The sequence below is a fragment of the Corvus moneduloides genome, chromosome W (assembly GCF_009650955.1).
Source record: "Corvus moneduloides isolate bCorMon1 chromosome W, bCorMon1.pri, whole genome shotgun sequence".
Classification (NCBI taxonomy): domain Eukaryota; kingdom Metazoa; phylum Chordata; class Aves; order Passeriformes; family Corvidae; genus Corvus; species Corvus moneduloides.
Window position 1 is genome coordinate 20,268,936 of NC_045510.1, and position 19,858 is coordinate 20,288,793.

At 43.9% G+C, this 19,858-nt stretch overlaps 1 protein-coding gene across 1 annotated transcript in view; it reads right to left on the bottom strand.

The window, feature by feature from the left end:
- The window catches only part of LOC116437438 (ceramide transfer protein-like), a 230,223-nt gene that overhangs the window by 164,241 nt on the left and 46,124 nt on the right, over positions 1-19,858 (bottom strand). The gene's annotated exons all lie outside the window — the stretch shown is intronic.

Sequence of the window (19,858 nt, forward strand, 5' to 3'; positions counted from 1 at the left end):
ACAATTCAGTTTCATTAAACCTTTAATTCCCCTGAGACAATGTGCCAGGACGCCCCCCCCCCCCCCGCCACAGACAGCAGGTGTATACTGCAACAGGTGTATATGGATGAGATAACCCAGGCCGGACAGATGCCAGACAGGGGGTTGTCTCTGGCGCCAAGGGAGGTGAGCTCTCCAACTAAGAATAAACATCTTGTCTGGAGAGTGAGATATCATTGACTAAAAGACACTGCTTTACACTATAAAGCTACACAAATTTTCACGGAGATAGAAGTCTCCTACACACTCTCTGGAAACGTGCAAGACTTTTCCTATGAAGCTTGGACGCATTTTCATAGATACTTTTCTGGAAACTGAGAGAAAGGACCATATGTATTCCCCATCAGCAATTAGATGGTAACATACATTGACTCCTAATCTATACTATTTCTTCGCTAGCTGTAATATTAGGTACCTCACTCGCACTGTATTGTTTATCTACTAGTAGTGTTTCTTTGCTTATCCTGTGTAGTAAGTAATGTTAGTCTTATGTCTGATAAATTGTGTCTATTAATAAATAATTCATTTTGTAATAGACCTAATCGGCCATTATAAAGAATCTGTGAACAAGAGTGGGTTTTGGGGTGCTGGCCACCTCAGTAAAGCTACTGTCTACTGCCAGAGGCCTGGGCAGAAGCAGAAACTTATTTAAAACTCCCCTCTCCATTCATAACAGACAACCAGACTATTATATAGTACATGTATATTTGTTTAGGTTATTGTAGAATTGTCTAACATTTAACATGTTGAGCAAGAATATGTGAAATGCTGAGTCTCACTGAAGAAGAACACTGGACTAAGAAGTATAAATGGAAGTGAAGAGAGTCCCTGACCACCTATTGAACTCCTCCAATCATTGCAACCAAGAAATTACCTCCACAAACTTTTCTTTGTTCCTGATTTGCATCTCATCTTTCTATGATTTTAAGACTCAAGGGGAGGGGAACATCCTGATCTACACAGACTGGTAACAAAACAAGTAAAGTGACTTATTGGATTGTCCGCAACTACCACGAACACTCTGAATTTAATGTTATATCTGGTCGTTATAATTTCTTTATCAGTAATCATTTTATATATATATAATGTGTGTTACATAATCTAATACATGAAATACATAAACTGAAGCAACACCAGATGCTTCTTATCAATATCAATAACACATTTAACACCTTTTTAAAGAAATAGTAAGGCTTAGGAGATCAATGTGTATCAAAACACTCAGCGATGGTGTGTACATATGAAGTGGATGCTTTTATAGCATGGAGGCAAGATATACCTGCGCTATCACTCCATGAGGTAAAGTGCCTGCAGCCAAGGTGTGGAATGTGGCAGGACGTTACCCCCTGCCCTAGGAGGGCCTATCTGTTGCCTATCACCTGGTGCAATAACTCAGGGCATCTTCCCCCTCACATGAATTTGCTAATTGGTGAAATAATCAGGACAGCTTGTCTCGTAGTGAGTTATTTTGATGCCATGGAGGTGACATTCCCAGCTGACAATAAACATCTTGCCTTGAAAGCAAGATCATGTGGAGATAAGCTGGAATTTCTGACAGACACTTCACTTTACAAACTATAAAAGCTACACCATATTTTCACAAAGCAGAAGTCTTTTGCACATTCCTTGGAAATGTGTGGATTCTTTTTCCCAAAGCTGGGATGCCACTTTGTGGTTACTCTCTCAAGGGTTCAGTGAAAGGACTGTGTGTACCCCATCATCAATTCGGTGGTAAGTTACATTGACTCCTAATGTATACTATTTCTTTGCTACCTGCAATATAGGTACCTTAATCTCGTGCACTGTTTTATGTTATCTACTAGTAGTTCTTTTATTTTATTCTGTGAAGTAAGTAACTGTTTGAGGCCTTTTGTCTGTTACCTCATGTCTATTCAATAAATAATTCATTTTATAATAGACCTCATTGGTCATCCTTGAGAACTTGCAAGCCAGAGTGATTTAGGTGCAGTTCACCTGAGTAGAGCTGCTGCCAAAAATCTGAGCCTAAGGCAGGGCTTGTCTAAAGCTCTCACTCGATCCATAACACAGGAGCAGTGAAAAGGACCTTATCTGGTTCTGTTGACTACAAGAACGGAAATGAAAGTGAAAGGACAACTCCTGGATTCATTGCACCAGAATTAAGAAAGCTCTAGACTCTGAGTGAACAGTGAAAAACACTGGACCCCTACAATGAAAAATTTAAAAGACATCTATGAACAAGAAGTGAACTGTATAAATTAATGTTTATGGGAATCTTTTTTCCTTTAGGTGGGAGTATGGGAGAAAAATTGATATTTACATTAATCCGAGGGTTTGGTAAAATGCACCATCTGTCCAGCATTACAGCTTGCCTCCCTATCCCCAGTTCAGCAGGGGAACCCATTCCCTGGGGAATTATCCCTATAGATCTGTCAATTGTAATTCATTATGATAATCTAACTAAGGCAATAGCAAAGGCAAACATCACCCACTATTTGGATGAGAAAGAGAGATGTAGGCGACAGGGAGATGGCCTCCTTGAAGATCCAATAGCTTGGAGGCCAAGAGATAATAGAATTATATTTGGAAAGGAAAAAGGTAAGGAGTACCCAAGAGGATCCCATAGTCTCAACCAACGATTTTTAGGATTTCACTTTAGCCGCTTCAGGAGCCCAAGCAGCCAAATTGTTAGATTTATGTGTTACTAAAAATCACACCCAAAATGTTTCAAACTTCCCAGAGTGTCAAACTCTCTGAAGCAAGCATACCTGGAGAAAGCCCTTGGCAAGACAATGGAAATACTTGGGGGAGGTGGGATGGTGTCTAGATTGGGGAATCACACCCATGTATAATCTAAGTAAGTAAATGGTAGTGTGGAGAAAAACAAAACCATAAAAGTCAGTCCAGCATCAAAAGCAGGATGGACAAATCAGTTCTGAATTGTAAAAACAAACGTTTAGATTGTGTTAAATCTCTGGAAGTTCCTTCCCCAAGTTACAGTGCTTGGGCTACTTCAGATGGATATTTGTTACAGTGCGGATACTGCAACACGCCTATCAAACCAGGAGTCCCATGGAAAAGAAATATATATAGATTCTTGATAGATGTTTCAGAGATGTTTATTTCTCCAGCCACATGTCCGGGGCTCTGCCGAGGAACTCTCTCAATCCAGGACCGAGGGTCCTCGCCCGCGCAGTGAAACACAAAACAACCAATCGGGAACGAGGCTGACCAGGGGCTAGGAAACCCCGTCTCTGTCCCCTCAGGGCCCTTCTCCCAGGGCTACATGGCAGGGGAAGGAGACCCCAACAGATATTGGACTACTCACATTTGAATTGACCACCAGGCAAGTTACTTTAGGGTTATTAACCCTATATCCAAAAAGCCCCATAAAGGCCCAGTACTTCAATAAGGCAAAATGAGATACTGAGGATGAATGGACAGGGCCTTCAGCTTCTACACAGTTTGAATGGACTCTATAGAGTTTTCTCTTACCCAGAATCATGGCTCTAGAAAATAGGATTTTGTTAGATAATCTGACTTGGCAAGTAAGGAAACTATGTGAGGCCACAGAAAGGGGATTTCAAATTATGAATATGCAAATACAGGCAAATATTAAATTCACATTATAAAACAGACTGGCCTTAGATTTATTGCTGGCCAAAGAACAAGGGGTTGGTGGGTAATTAAAACTGGATAGAGAACACTGTTGTGTACACATCCCAAATGTAACAGAACTCCAGAGATAACTTGACAGAATGTAACAAGTTGCTGAAGATAGCAAGGCTATTCAAAAGGCCTCTGATACTAACTGGCTTAACAAAATTCTCCAAGGAATAGGGGGATGGTCCTTGAGAGGATGGCTGGCTGGAATGCTGGAAACCTTCATAATTGTAGTAATTATTGTAGCAATTATTGTAGTAATTACCAGTCTTGGTGTTAGCTGTGTTCATAGAATAATCAGTCGTGATGCTGAGAGAATGCATACAGCTCTAGATAGAAATCAAATTGAAACCTATGGAATGACCTTGAAGAAATTGAGACATTTCAAAGGGGGGCATTGATACCAAAAGGGTTAATTCAATTTTTACTGTGCCTGTGAACTTTTAGCAGAGGAACAAGGCCTGCAAAAGATGCTTTCAGCAAGGACAGTGAGGAAAGGGCAGTCAATAAGTCATGTAAGCACAAGTTAACTATTTGGAGACAGCAAATATTAGTTCAGACAGCAGATGTTAATTACAAAACCTAAGAAGCTGAATTCACCCTAATCTTGTCAAGATAGAGGGGACAAGGATTATCTCAGAGACTGCTGAATCATTCCTCAAAGGACTACGCATGCCCAGGGAGAAAGGTGAAAAGTGCACTGTGAGGAAGACTACTGGTCTTCATCAGAAAGACCCCCGAGGAAGAAGAGGAGCCTTCCTCAGTGCGACCACCAGGACACACAGCGCATGCGTGACCCATATGCTAATGATATTAATGACTTCCAAGAAATAATTTGTATAATCACACCTGTCCCAAGGAATGTGATGAATATTCATAATTTAACCCATAATACTGTGTTGTAGGGAGCACCGGTGTGTGTGTTTGGAGGACCGATCCCCACACACCTGGCACGCCGAATAAAGCAAATACCCACTTCTCTGTCTCTGAAGTGTCTCCTGGCCCGGTTTCGGTGCAATTCAACAGTTGGAAGATAAGAAGAAGACATCTGGCCCAATAATGCAGTGATAGACTAAACAAAGGACTGAATCTGGGAACTTGGGGTTGGATTTATGGTAATGGGTTAATTGTGCTATGCATGTAGCAACTGTATATACGTAACCCTCTTGTAGAATCATGTGTCCACATTAGGTTAGAATCTCCTTCATGCACCTCAGGCCTGAATAAATGATGCCGTCTTTAACACAATGTTAGTGTTGGAGAGTCTTATTCCGATATTTCAGACATTTGATAACAAGATAAGGAAAAAAAACAGTAACAGCAACAATACTAAGAACAACAGTATATAAATAGGGTGATTACATGCAAAAAATGCTTACAGAAGTCTGACCAACCCGATGTTATGGCAGCCAGCACCACATGGTTTTCCAAGACAAAGGAGAAAATAGCGGATGCCACTGCAGCCGGCATCTTTCCCCCCTGAGTCCGAGACAATGAAAAAGAATAGCAGACAAATCATCTGCACCCACGCTCCTCCCCCAAGCCTGAAACAATTAAAAACAACAGTCAAGCCCTCCAAGCCAGACCACCCGTGTTGCGCCATGCCATGCCCACTGCTCTGCTTGCTGCTTTGCTACCTGTCTTGGGGTGATTTTATGATGATACTTTATTCCCTAATCGTCTGCTCTATGCCCACAAATGGTTGCTGTAGCTTTAAGGTGGGTCCAGGGGAGGGGGGAAGCCTTGGGGCTCTCGCGAGGGCTTTTTTCAAAAGCCTTATCTCCAGGCATGCTTGGTGCAGTGTGGACCAGCGGTTACTTTGTTGCTTAGCTAGCTTGCTTTTTGTTAGCTTAGGCAAGAAGGTTTTTTTTTCCTTTCCCTGGCCTTGGAGACTGCAATCCTTCAGAAGCTTTTGGTTTTTTCTTGAACCGTTTGGCCTTGTTTTGGCCTGAGATCAGACAATCGACAGGAGACGATTGGCCAGGATCGGTGGGGGAGCCGCAGGGCTGCCCCATCTCGGCCAGACCTTGGAAAAAGCTGACCCAATGAAAGAAAGGACCCTAAATCCACCAGCTTCACCTGCTCTGAAACATAAGAGATTCACCAGGTTCACATCTGTTTTCTTTCCGAGCTGCTGTGTGAACCTTGTTTTTTTTTCTCCCTGGGACAGAAGCCACGTGTCCAGACGGTTTTTTCTTTCCCTGGCATTTGGGGTAAGATTCTGACAATTCAATATCTAGCATTTATTCTTTTTTTCCTGTGGTGTGTGGGCACTTTGTCAATAAACAATTGGTTTTTTTCACTTTCATCCACTAGTATTCATTTTCTCATTGGCAGAAAGGGATTGTTGGAACCACTTTTTTTGTTAGAGGAAACACTCATTCCAAAGTGTTCTTCTCCTAAACTTGTCTCAAAACTGAGACACTCCCCCAGGAAAAAGGAACAAAATGGCAGCAGTTCCACATCAGGTTCCCTTTTTCTTCCTGTAGTAGCAGCTGCTCCTGGTCGACCTTAACAAGAATCTTTTTCCCATGAGAAAGTGCATACCAAAGATCATCTGCAGCCTTAAATACCTGCGTGAGAATGTTTCAATTAAGTGGCCCAGAACACTGGGCCATGGAGGCTGTGTGGGATGTGTGAGAGTGTCCAAGATAAAGTAGCAACAAACATCTCCTTTGCCATTTCTTTGTATGATTGGTTAGTCTCCTACTTAGTGGCTGCATAGCTTTGATTCTATGATCTGTAAACAAGAATCCTATAAATACTCATGTGTGCTTAATAAAGCAATTCTGTTGACTTAGAACAGGGTCTGTGTTTTTTCCAATCACTACAAAATGGTGTCCAAACAAGGGACACAAATAATGAAGGGACAGAAACAGTGAATCTCCGGTAGCGATGCCATGTTCAAACTGCGTTGTGTGGCAGAGGATCCCTGATCTTTGTCTCTACCCGCTGGACAGGTGAGACTGCGAACGTGGAACTATGGGTGAGTCTTCGTCTCACGAGCATAAGTGTTGCAGTGGGGATTCCTGCAACACGTGTATCAGACAATGAGGCCCGTGGAAAAGAATATAAGGACTGATTCTTGGTAGATATTTTCAGAGATGTTTATTTTTCCAGCCACCTGGTCGGCGACTTGCCCAAGAACTGTGGCAATCATGGGACCAGAGGGTCCTTCCCGGGCAGGGGAACACAAAGCAACCAATGGGGAACGAGGTTGACCAGGGAGTAGGGAAACCTCGTAGGCCCTGCTTCTACTCTGGGGCCCCTCTCCCAGGACCACATGGCAGGGGGGATGAACCCCAACACATAAGCTTTATTTAGAAATTTTGCATAGAATTTTAAAAGAACAGGGATTCAAAACCCTGACAGTTAAGTTAGCTGCTTTATTAATATGGCTGAATAGTAATTCTAATGTGTTCCCCCCCCATGGTTCCTATAATGCTAAAGTGTGGGAAAAAGTAGAAGCTGAGTTAGAGGCACAGAAAAATCAAGGGCAACCAATCACTGATGATATGTTAGTTACATAGTAAACTGTGTATACTGCTTTAAAAACTTTGCAGCCTGCTGAGCAAGTTTGTGAGCGCCCTGTCACAGATATTTTTAATTTGGAGACTGCTCAAAGTGTTAGCAATGTTTATACAGAAGTGCCCGCTGAATTGGGAAACGATTACTCTCAGGGGTCTGGCGATCCTTTTGATCCTGGTCCTACCAATCCCGAGAAAAAAGCCTGATCTTTATCCCCCTTTAACTCCTGTAAAAAATTCGGCTGCTGCATTTCCCACCACGGTTAAAGTATTAGCTAATTCTTATCCTCCTCCCCCTATGATTCGTTTACCTGATTTACTGCTGCAATCTCATTAACTTCCAACATTAATAGGGAAATGCAGGGAAGAAGCCCTAAAAAGGGGAGATATTCCCATGTTTTTGGTCATGCCTGTCAATTATCAGCCTAACGTACCCCCTCAGTATGTACAACCTCCAATGCTCCCCATCAGGTATTTTCAGGTATTTAGCGATTAAATGTTTGCACCTTATGTACCCTCACCAGACCCCTCATCCCGGGGGCTGCCTGGTGGGTCAGGGCGGCTCCAGCAGCTCCATGGCTTCCCTGCTCCACAGCTCTCTGTGCACCCCCCCCCCCCCACTTCCCCCATGGCTGCAGCAGCTCCTTCCAGGGCCCTGGCAGGGCACCTGGAGACAGCAGCAGCCATAGAGTCTTCACAGAATGTAAGTATCTTTTGAATTCAGTTAGAGTTGATGTTAATATAACTGTAATGCCCCTGCCCTGGATTTGTAAACTTGTATATACTTTTTGTAAAGGAAAATTGGCAAATTTAGGTATTGTTAAGCTTTCTGAAAGCTGTTTACTTGTTGCGCTGATCATGAGGGTCTGAAGGGTATAATATTAAAATTTACAGAAGCAGCTTTTGTGTCAAAGACAGGTGAAAAAGTTTTCTGTATGTGACATTTTTTAAGTGACAGAGAAATAACTAACAACAAATCAGTATATTTGCATGCCATTTCATAGTTAGAAAATTTTGTCTCATTTTGAGCTTCTAGGAAATACTTAATTTGTCCCAACCTTAGTGTCTTTATGAATGCAAACTATTCATTTTAGAAAATAGGTTTTACTGAATCACGTACGTTTTTTGCTTTTGTTAAAACTAACTTTGTATTTTCGGTAGATTTTGACATGACTGCTTATTAGAGAAATTTAAGATTAGCTGTGTGGATGTAGTGTATTTGTGCCTGCAGATAGCATTATATAATTCCTTACTTTAACACTGTGTAGCGAGGTTTAAACTTTGCAAAAGAAATGCTGATTTATTGCATGATTAGTAAAACTTGTCATATAAGATGTATACTGCCTTTTCAAGAATTTTGATTTTAAAGTCTGATTGGACTGAATTAATACTGATTTTTTGCTTAGTTGTAATGCTGTTAGATGTTACCATGAAATTAGAAAATTGTATACCTGAAAACATATTTGCAAACCCAATACCCTCAGAGCATCATTTATCACTATGTGGATAATATTTCAGTTTGTGGACAAGATGATTCATATTTGCAAGATACTATTCAACATCTTAATCCTACCCAGCATAGGTTGCAGGTGGCCCTTTAGAAACATCAGTAGATCCCTCCTTGGAAATATTTAGGGTGGATATTAACTGAACAAAATGTGCAACCACAGCAATTAACTTTAAAGCCTGATGTCAAAACATTGAATGATTTACAAGAGTTACTGGGAGCAATTAACTGGGAAAAGCCAATGCTAGGTTTAGCCACTCATCCATCACAGCATTTCTTTGCTCATTTGAAGGCAAACCCTGAGCATTATCTGCAGAAGCTATTCGAGAATTAGATATAATTAGCTCACAAATCTCCACTGCAAAAGCAGACAGAATTGTGCCAGCTATACCAGCTCGCTTGCTTTTTACCCCACAGCTTTAATAAAATAATTTAAATGTGAATATTTCGCCATGAAGACACATGTGACTGCATTTCAAACAGGTACAGCTGTTCAGTGATTCAAGTGTAATTGTTCTTCCTTACCACTTATAAATTGAAATTGGACTTGATATCAAAACAGTTCAAGTACAGTGATGGACCACAAGTGGAGTAAACAGTAGCACACTCCTTTAGAATCAGCTGAAACCATGACTTTGTAGCTGTTTATATACATGGGTCAGTCTTATACACCCACTGACCTAACAGAGTTACATGTGCAGAACTCAGGGCAGTATTATATAATTAGGTCCTTGATGTTTTGTCCTTAAATATTTATATCTCATTAGCTTTAATACTCCAAGCTCAAATCCATTGTACTGGTAATCACAAAAGGCTGTATTACCATCTGCAAACTGGGCAGGTTTTAAATGCAATTTGCCCAGATGTACAGTGTTGTCATTTCTCTGAATAAAGCTGCACCTTGAAAAATCCTGGCAAACTTATGCTTACATCAGAAAAGTACTGACCGTGAACAGACATTTCCAATAATGTTTATAGCTACCATGAGCTATTCTCAAAACTAAGGTAAAATCACGATGTATTGGCCGCACTTTTATAATTTCTCCAGTAAATCCATGTTGCTGCCATTTCATTTTCAAATGAGTTGTCCGCTTGCATATTGTTCATTGATGTTTAACTATTGTGTGACAGCCTATCAATAGCTTTCTTGTAATGATGGGGTCAAAATGAGTTACATTCTGTTGTATCTGAAACTTTTAAAGGGGCACTGTCAACTTTAAATCTAGTCATTGGAGAAGAAGTGAACTCAGAACGCTCTGGCTGTTACCCTTAACTTCCACTAACTTTTTTCCTCCAGCAATTAATGTTTTTTCCTTGTTGCTATGCAAGTTACTCACACTTAAAAGTACTAGTGCCTACAGAGGGTCCTGTGTTTAAAGTAGCCATGTGCACAAATTGAACCTGAAATTTGCTTTTGCCAGTGCTTAGTCAATAAATTTGTTGTCCAGATAAAGTAATTTAGCCTATAGTTGATAATGTCCCTTTCAAATATCATAGACTGGAAGTTGTAATTTGTGTTTTTCCGTGTACCAAGCCACTGTCTCTTGGGAAAATTCAGATATTTTTCATACAGCATTGGCAGATTTTGTGGAACAGATTTTCTTTATCTTCAGATAAACTGTTGCGGAAATGTTGTTTACTTGCCCTTAACACTAACAAACTATTGTATGCTGTAGCCCTATTTCTGGTGCACGTAATGTTTTTTATTGACAGATTAGGACATGCAGTGAAGGCAGTCATTACATGGCAAGAAGATCATTAATGGGAATATACAATAAATCAAACAGGTGGCAAGATCATGAATGGATATATGCAATAACTCAACCAGGTGGTTCCACTCAACAGGTTGAAGTGTGTGCAGCAGTGTTAGCTTTAAGGATTTTTACATAAGAAGCAGCTAATAAGATTGGTGATTCTGAATATGTTGTTGTCTTGGTTTGAAAGACAGGTGTCTGCTAAGGAAGGCAGGAGCCTCCCTTGGAATGGCAGATGCGACCCCCCTTCCCTCCGAGATTATAATTTTGAAATCAAGGGGCTTTTAGGCAAAGATGTGGGAAATAGGAATAACAGTTCTTTACTATCATATATCTATATGTGTATAACAAGTTATAGCGGGTTGGGTTTGTAACTGGGCAGAAACCCCAATTTAGTGTAGTGGTTTGGTCCAAAACACTCATTACTGTTTACCTTCTGTGAGATAAGAATTAGGAGAAATGCAAAACAGGCACCAAACTTGAAAGAATATAAAGAAGTTTATTAACAGACCTAAAAGAACAAAAAAAAAATTATACCACCTTCAGAATGCTTCTCCTCCCCCCCCACCTTTCTCCCTTCTCCCACTGACAATGTAAAAAGACAACCCTTGAGATGTTCAGTCTGTTTACCACTGCCATAATAACCTTGTTCAGTCCATTTAGGAAGAGGAGTCTCTCTTGCCCATGCTATGAACACATTATCACAATGAGACAGCCGTCCGGGTTGGTTCTCTGCTCGCATGCGAGTCCCTTCCCATGACTTGCAGCTTTTCCCACAACTGCTTTTGAGGGTCCACTCTTGAAATTACTGGGGTAAAATTTTAAGGTTGAGCCATTCAGAAATAAAAGTTCTCTTCACCCATCTCTGGGAGCATTTCATCTCCCTTCTCCTTCCCTGGGAGCAAAGGGTCCTCCTCATCTTCATCTTTAGGACTATCTCTGGGAGCATCTCTAGGAACTGAGGTCTTCTCCTTTCCCATTTGGAGCAAAAGTCCTCATCACTTCCATCTCTCCCTGTCCAAACTTCTCATGAAATTACAGCTGCTTCAGCATCTGCCTATCTCAGCACAGGTGCTTTTGCTCACAAGTTGAACGCTCCACCCCCCATGCCTTCATGAAATTACAACGGGTACTCGGATATATCATAGCTTTACAACAGAATTTCAGCTTTAAGCATCTCCTCTTTCCCTTCCCTCAGGTTTTCAGCTCTTCACAGCACTAAAAGGGTTAATCTCACCTAGGCCTTGCAGCTGGAATGAAGCTTATCACTGTTGGTCACATGATCTTCTGCCAGACATCGGTGGGTAGCTTTCAGCTGAATCTTGGCTGCACTGGGGGGGGGGGGGAAGCCGAGCTGCTCCGGCTGCCCACAGCAGGGCTGGGGGGGGGGGGGTTCCACGGGTGGAACAGGATGGCAGTAACAGCAAACAATCACAAACCCAGTCCCAGCCTTCTCGGCTGCCAGGCCCTTTCCCCCTTGGGTGCCGTTCCAGTCGCAGCCGGCAGGGGCGCTGGCGGCTCCCGGTGAGCAGGGCAGGTGCAATGGTTCCCCCGCGGCTGCAGGGGGCGCTCTGGAGCAAGCTTGGGGAGCACGCGGCACTGGTGCCCTGGGATCCCGGGAAGGGATGGGACAAAGGTTTCACAAACCCCTGGGCAGCTGATCCTGGTGTCCGGCCGGACCCTCAGGAACAGCAGGCTGGAACGGCAGGGACGAGCACAAATCCCGGGTGGCAGACGAGATGTATCCAAACTGTGGAGCTGCGGTGGGAACCCCCCGGAGGTCTGGGCAGGCAGGGTGAGCACGGCTACAATGTAGCGAAGGCTCGAAGCAACGGCAGGAGCAGGGCAGCCATGGCCCGGCTCCCAGCGGGGCAGGGAAGACGGGCTTGGGATCCCAGGGTTTCTCTGGCAGAAGGAAAAGCAGCCGAAGAAACAGCCTCCCTCTCCGTCCAAACGCCGGAGACCGACTGTCCGCACACCCAGGTGAAACAAAAGAGTAGCCAGATGCACCCCACCCCCATAGCCAGCTCTTTTGTTTTTCTTAAGTACCCAGCAATTTGTCCACCTAGCAACACGTATGGGGAAAATTCATTTAACAGAAAAAAAAAACAGGAGACCTCCCAAAACCCCAACAGTTGTTGATATCATAACGTGAATACATAGAGCTTTTATAAAGGGATTTAGCCATAAGATATGATTTAATGTTACTTATATGCAATCCTTTGGTTTTTCATAGGTTATGTTACCATTGATTATTTAACTAAGAATGGATGACAAAGCCAAACTGTCTACTTTAGAACCTATCATAACCTGGTGTAGTTATCTGCAAGAAATGTACAATTTTCAGAAACTTTCCTAATTGATCTTAATAGATGTTTGTTTGCAGGATATTTTAGGGAAACCCTCCCAGTCAAGGCCTAGGCTTTGGCCAAGCCCTGGCCCTGGCTGGTCAGGAAGTGTGCCAACAGACCCAGGTGTTTCTGCACTAAAAATGTAATCAAGTCACTTTGACTTGCTGATTTGGTCTTATGAAAGCTGGACCCCCTTTCGGGCTAAACTTGGAAACCTTAGCCAGGAAAGGTTCTCCAGGTCCTCACTATGAAATGGGGCTTCCCAGCGATTGAAGACTCTGGGTGATGGTAAAGTATTTAGGCAGTTGATGATACATCTTTCTAAATCACTATCCTTTCTCTGGTGTACTCATGATTACATGTATTACCTTGCTTATTTTTGCTCGGTGTTTAAGCTGAGCACGTAGTAAGCTTATTGTTTTATTATATGTATTGTTTTACTTTTGTGTTGCCCTAATGTTCATAGTAAGAGAAGCACATGTTATTAAAACAAAATAGGGGAATATGGCCCCTCAAGAACAATTAGATACTGCAAGATTTACATTAAATTTTTTGAATGCAGCTCATCAATCTCCATCCCTGGCAGAGTGATACTGCTCTGAAGGTTTGCGTGCACAGAACCACTTTCTAAAAGTTTTATATGAGGATCCACAATTGAGTGTGCAATGGCACAGCCCAGCTGATTTACTAACCTGGGGGAGAGGATATGTTTGTGTTCTATCCCCTACAGGTCCATTGTGGGTACTGGCTTGTGGGAGAACAGGTGTGGGCTGTGGGCAGCCTCGACCTTGATAAGTTACAGCTGTGTCCCTGGGAGGAAAGAAAAACAACTTGGAGGGAGAGGAGGCGGGGAATGCGGACGTGTGTTGATTTTTACAACAAGAAGCATATGAGTGATACAGAGAAAAAGTATAAAAAGTTGCACTGTGGGAATGAGAGTGCAGCTTCCTGGTGCTTGGGAGCAGCTCACCAGTGTCCTGGAAGCTGGTGCATCACAGGAATGTTACTTGCCCATGTTTTAATAAAGTGCTCATGCTTGCCACCATCTTCAGCGTCAGTCTTTTGTCCACCGTCACTGGCTAAAGCTGTCAAACCATACCATGAGCTGGAAGGATGCCCAGCAGAATTCTGTACAGGAGATGATCAAGTTGAAGCTGGCCAACCCCTCAACAGGGAAGAAAAGTAACAACATAACATGGGGTGATCTCAAGGCTCTGGATGCTGAGACATTGAGGATGCGGTTTGTAGGGGCAGAACCCAATGCTGCAAATACCTTCTTGGCCTATATGACCATTATATCAGCTAACTAAAAAGTAAGACCTTTGCGTTATGTTTTGCTATTTAGCTCTTGTGTTATGGGTGTCAACGCACAAATCTACTGGGCTCATGTTTATGACCCTCCAGTGTTTCGTCCAGTAACCTGGTGGGACCTGGAAATTCCCATTTCTAATAACAAATCTAAAATACTAGGAGGGGCATGGCAGACCTCCGTCTGGGTCATTAATTAACGGGATAGATTGGCTATCAGTTGAAGGAAATCAAACTTTTGTAGTAGACTTCTATCCCCTATGCTTAACTACTCGCAATGGCAGTACTTGCACCTCTTTCACATTACATGTGCATTTGGTAAAAAATCATACTGGCAAGAGAACAACCTTACGAGCAGTTGAAATTCCAGGGGTTAACGCATCACATAACCCTGTAAACAGCACCACAGCACTGAATAATATTCCCATATGTGAGCTTAGAGCCTTCGGATCTTTGGTGTATATTTCATGGTCTCCATGTAGGATGGAAAGCCCTGAGCAACATCAGATACACTCCCTTAATATATCAGTGTCAGAATGGGGCCCGCAAGGTCATTTTATCTGTAACAATGCCAGACTTGATGTAAATGGCTCCTGCTCAGGAAGCATTAGCTGGAGGAATGGAGGACTCCCGGGGCCTGTCACACAGATCTGTGATGCCAATGATGAATCCTCTCCTGACACAGTTCATCAGCAATTAATGCTCCCCTTCCTGCCTCCACAGATATGGGCTTTGAGTTATTCTCATGGATCATCTACATATTGGATGAATGCCACATATCACAACTCTTGACACCATAATCTGCACCACACATCCTTATGCATTTTTATTAACAAATATGACCGTTGAATCTTGTAATCAATCATATTGCATCACAGCTGTCAACCCTATATATACCTCCTGCATCACCCCTGAAAATATAACTGAAAGGAATTTTACTTATCTCTTACCCTGTATTGGTTTGGCACCGCCTGGTTTTAGGTAGCAGGGGGGCCACAGAGCTGGCTTCTGTGAGAAGCTGCTGGAAGCTTCCACCATGTCCGGCAGAGCCAATCCCTGATGGCTCTGAAGATGGATATACTGCTGGCCAATGCTGGGCCAATTAGAGAGGTTGGTAATGCCTCTGTGATTACATATTTAAGAAGAAAATCAAAACGAAGTAGGCACAGTTTTTCTTCTAGTCAGAGAAGAGGAGGAGATGAGAACACGTGAGGGAAAACAACATGGAGACACCAAGGTCAGTGAAGAAGGAGGGGGAGGAGGTGCTCCAGGTGCCGGAGCCAAGATTCCTCTGCAGGCCGTGGTGAGACCATGGTGAAGCAACTGTCCCCCTGCAGCCCATGGGTTCACGGGGGATGCAGACATCCACTTGCAGCCCATGGGGGAGGTTCTCACGCAGAAGTGGGTGGATACCTGGAGGAGGCTGTGGTCCACTGGAAGACCTGGTGGAGAGAGAGGGCCCTTGCTTCCAGGCTGGAGCAGCCTGTCCTTGGAGGACTGCACCCCGTGGAAAGAGAGAGCCACGGCGCAGCAGTTTTGGGAGGACTGTTTGCCCGTGGAGGGGACCTCATGCTGCAGCAGGTGCGGTGTGGCTGCTGCTCGTGAGAGTGGGCCCACGCCGGGGAAGTTCACGGAAAACTGTCCCCCATGGGAGGGACCCCACAGCCTCGCAGGGGAAGGACTCCTCTCCTGGAGCAGCGGAAGGAAATCTCGGTGATGAACTGACCAAATCCCCATGCCCTTTCTCCCTGCGCTGTCGGTGGGAAGGAGGGAGGGGCTGGGGGGACGAAGGTGTTTTAAGGACTTATTTTACTTCTCATTATCCTCCTCCGATTCTGTTAGCAATAAATTCACTTCGGAACTTAAGTTGAGCCTCATTCACCCCTGAAGTGTTTCTCCCGGTCCTTATCTCACTCATGAAGTGTTCGTTAATTTTTTTTTCCTTTTCCCTCCTCTGCCCAGCTGTGGCAGGGGAGGGTAAGCGAGTGGCTCTTGTGGGTGCCTGGCATTGGGCCAGCGTCAAACCATGACATACCCGTGCGGAACTATGGATTCCTGTGACTCTTACACGGGAATAGGAAGGAGAATCAAGAGTCGTGTATCTAAGACGCTTGTTTTTAAAGAAATCCAAACAAACTAAGAGATTTGTTTCTTGGCTTATTGCTTTTATTATATCTGCTATTATTATTTTAGCTTTGTCTACTATTGCCATTGCTGCTTTAAGGGAATCAGTAAAAACAGCCCATGAAGTTAGTTCTGTAATGAGTAATTTCACAGAGGGACTACAAATGCAGACAATAATTGATCAACAAATACTGGCATGATAAGATGCCCTTGAGGCGGCTCTGCTATGGGTAGGAGAAAAACAAGATGCCATAAATACTCTGTTATGCCTTCACTGTTACTGGCAGCACACGGATGCTAACATGTATGTTACCCCCATAGAATGGAACAGGTCTGAAACTTCTTGGGATAAGGTGAAGGCTAATCTAAAGGGGGCATTTTCTACAAATATGGATAAAAACATAAATGCATTAAGAGATAGCCTTAGAAAACAATCTCAAAAACTGCAAACCATGTCTGCACAGAGTTTCTATGATATACTTGCTAGTGACTTTACCTGGCTTAATCTGAAAACTTGGTTTAAGGGACTAAATTTACGTGAATCAGGGGGATGGGGAAGCAGAGGTTAAATGATTTACTAAGAATGGGTTTGTTAGAAGCAATGCATACCGCTTGCCCAACACTTATTGTGCCTACCTGTTGCTGCCTGTTCTGAGCTTCCCTTCCCCCTCCCCAAGACACTTGTCTCTGCCATGTGCTCTGAGCTCCTTTGTTCTAAGTGTGGGCAAAACCAAATGTAACTCAAACTTTTTAGCAGAGTCTGATTGGCCAGTCACCCCGAGTCCGCCCCCAGTCCTCCCCTTTCCCCTTCTCCGAATAAAAGAGACGATCGAGGGAGGCCCCGCCCTCTCTTGGCTCTGCTACCCTTCTGCGAACATCTTGTTGTCTGTTTCTTTTGAAAGCTTCTAACTGCGGGAAATTGAGCGAGCAGAGAGCTGTATTTCTCCCTCTTTGCTTCTGCTGATGGTATTTGCTTTGCAGCTGATATAGGTACCGATTTTAGAGCTACTAAAGGGCTAGATCGCCCATGCTACCTCTCTAGGCTGCTCGAGGCTTTCTAAGGCATTAAACCACTAGCCTAGCCGGTAAAAAGCTGAAAAGATCCCTCCTCACCTACCAAAGCAGGATGAGAAGATATGAGACTATTGATAAGGTGAAGGAATCTTGACCAAAGATCCTGTTTTTAACCTAAAACTAACCCAAACCAGTCTTGAAGTTTGGACTTAGCCCAGGGGCATAAAGAGCATGCGCAGGGAGAAAAGGTGAGAAGTTCAGGATGAGGAAGACTCCTTACTTCATCTGAGGAAGACTCTTATTTCATCTCAGAGACGCCGGCCCACGACCACCAGACAACACTGCGCAAGCGCAACGTGGATATAAATGACTTTTGGGCTCATTGTAATACGAAGCAAGGCTAGGTGGGGCTAGGCGATGAATATGTATAAGCATATTGGGAAACTCAATGAATATGGAACTTGTAACCCGATGTACTAGTTTGAAAACTAGTGGGAGACACCAAGTCAGAATAACAATTTAATAGGGAAATAAAAGGAGGGGGAAAGAAAAAAACAATAAAAGCAGATAACACTGGGTTAAACTGACAGAGTTAGGATACAACCTGGCACCCTGTTAGTCAGGGTGGTGGTAGCAGTCTGGTAGAATGGTGGCTGCAGTCCTCCCGAAGTGGCGATCCTGTAGAAAAAAAGGGTCTGCTCCTCCTCAGAAGGTCCAGTGGTGGCTGTGTAGCTCCTGTCCTCTGGAAATCCAGTGGAAAGGCGTTGTCTCTGGTGTTCAGAGTCCCAGCTTATATCCAGGATGGGATGCTTGGTTCCTCCCTCTGGGTGGAGCATCTCACAATGGGGTAATGAGTCATGAGGCCAAGTGTTGATGAGGCTCATTAACAGAAGATAGTCCGGAGGGAGTTATCTCTGAGTCATGCAGCAGGACAATGATGGGCCATTAACAGCAAGATAGTCTGGGGGGAGGAGGCAAGGAAACACTGCCCCACCTGATTTCAACGGCTGATGGGGATGGTAATAGAATACACTGCAACCCAGGACACCCGATAAATACCAAGCTGAATGCAGCTGTCGGCACGCATGGTTTTGGAGGAGCTATCCCCTATGTGTCCCAGCACTGGAATAAACATACCTACTTTACTACTTATTCTAGTAGTGGAGTCTTTCCCACTCATCATTTTGGCAAGCAGCCAGGAGAAACTCTGTCCGATCGCAGGATTGGCTGAGGAGCGGATGTTCTAGGCACACCCCAGGGCTTTCCTGAAGGAACTCCACCCCTCGGCTCGCTCACTGCAACGGATAGACAATGACCTGCTGGAACTGCGGATAAACGGTATGTTTTGCATTTAGGGTGCCTATAAGTCATACGCAAGCCCAGGGCTGCTGGTAAGCCGCGAGGAGACGTCCCGCGCGCAGCGCAGTCCCTGTGAGGTAAAGGTGGGGCTTGCAAGCAACTGGCTACGGGAGCTGGCAGGGGGAATCGCCGACCGACAGAGTGGCTGCCGGTGATCCTGAGAGCGGATCGGGTGATTCCAGGGCAGGGTCCCACCAGAACTTGTTACTGTGTTGGGAAAATATAAGCGGGACCCTGAAGCTATTACAAGTGAGTGTTGTGAATATTTTTGATACTAGTAGCTGGTTTGAATGTTGTTGTGTTGCTTATATGTCTGTGTGGATATTGGTTGTTGTTGGATTGCTTTTATGTGTATGTGGCTGTGTATTAGCTTGCCTATTCGTTTGTAAATCGGGGACGTGCATGTTGCCATGTATTGTTTGAGTGTGTAGTATTGAAGCATTTGTTTGAGGTAGTGCTTGATTGTTGATTTTGGAATTGTGGCTAGGCGAGAGTTTAGAAGAACCCCTCCCCCTCAGTGGTTCGGTCTGGATTTGTAGGAATTTATAAATCCAATAGGACATTGGATAGAGAGGAGAGGCGAACAAGTTCCTTTAGAGGGAACATACAGAACCGCTGCAGGAAGATTAGTGGTTTTAGACTGGAAACAACCAACAGCAGAGGATTTAGGGTTTGAAAGAGTACGTGGAATAGCTTGTTTGTGTGGGTGTGTCAGAACTTTTTATTCAACGGGAGGGTGGCATGTTGCATGGGTATTAATACAGTGTAAAGTTTGTAAGAGAAGGTGGTACTGCTCTTCTGCCAGGCGGCAGAGCCTGTGTTCTCAGTGCTATCAGGGGTACTCTAGTGAAGTTGATTTTGAGCCTGAGATTTTAAAGATTGTGTGTGGAAAGTCACATTTGGTACCTGAGATTTGGGAGGTTCGGGAAGAAAACTGGGAAAGAACTGTGAGAGAGTGCGAAGAAAGGTTTGGGTGGAAGCGAGATAAAACTAGGAGACGGAGATAGAAGCAACAGTGGCTAAGCAGGGAGGGAGGTCGTTGCCTCATCCCTCAGTAGTTATATGGTCGAAGTATAGCCCCGACTCTTCCGTTCATGTGTCCTATCTGCATGAGTGGTAGAAGGGACTCCCTGCTTTGTGTGTGGGTATAAGAAGACTCCAGCCCCACATCGGCTGTGGGTCTTAGCTCAGTGTAGATTTTGTGGAAGCCGGAGATATTATGATTCTATTTAT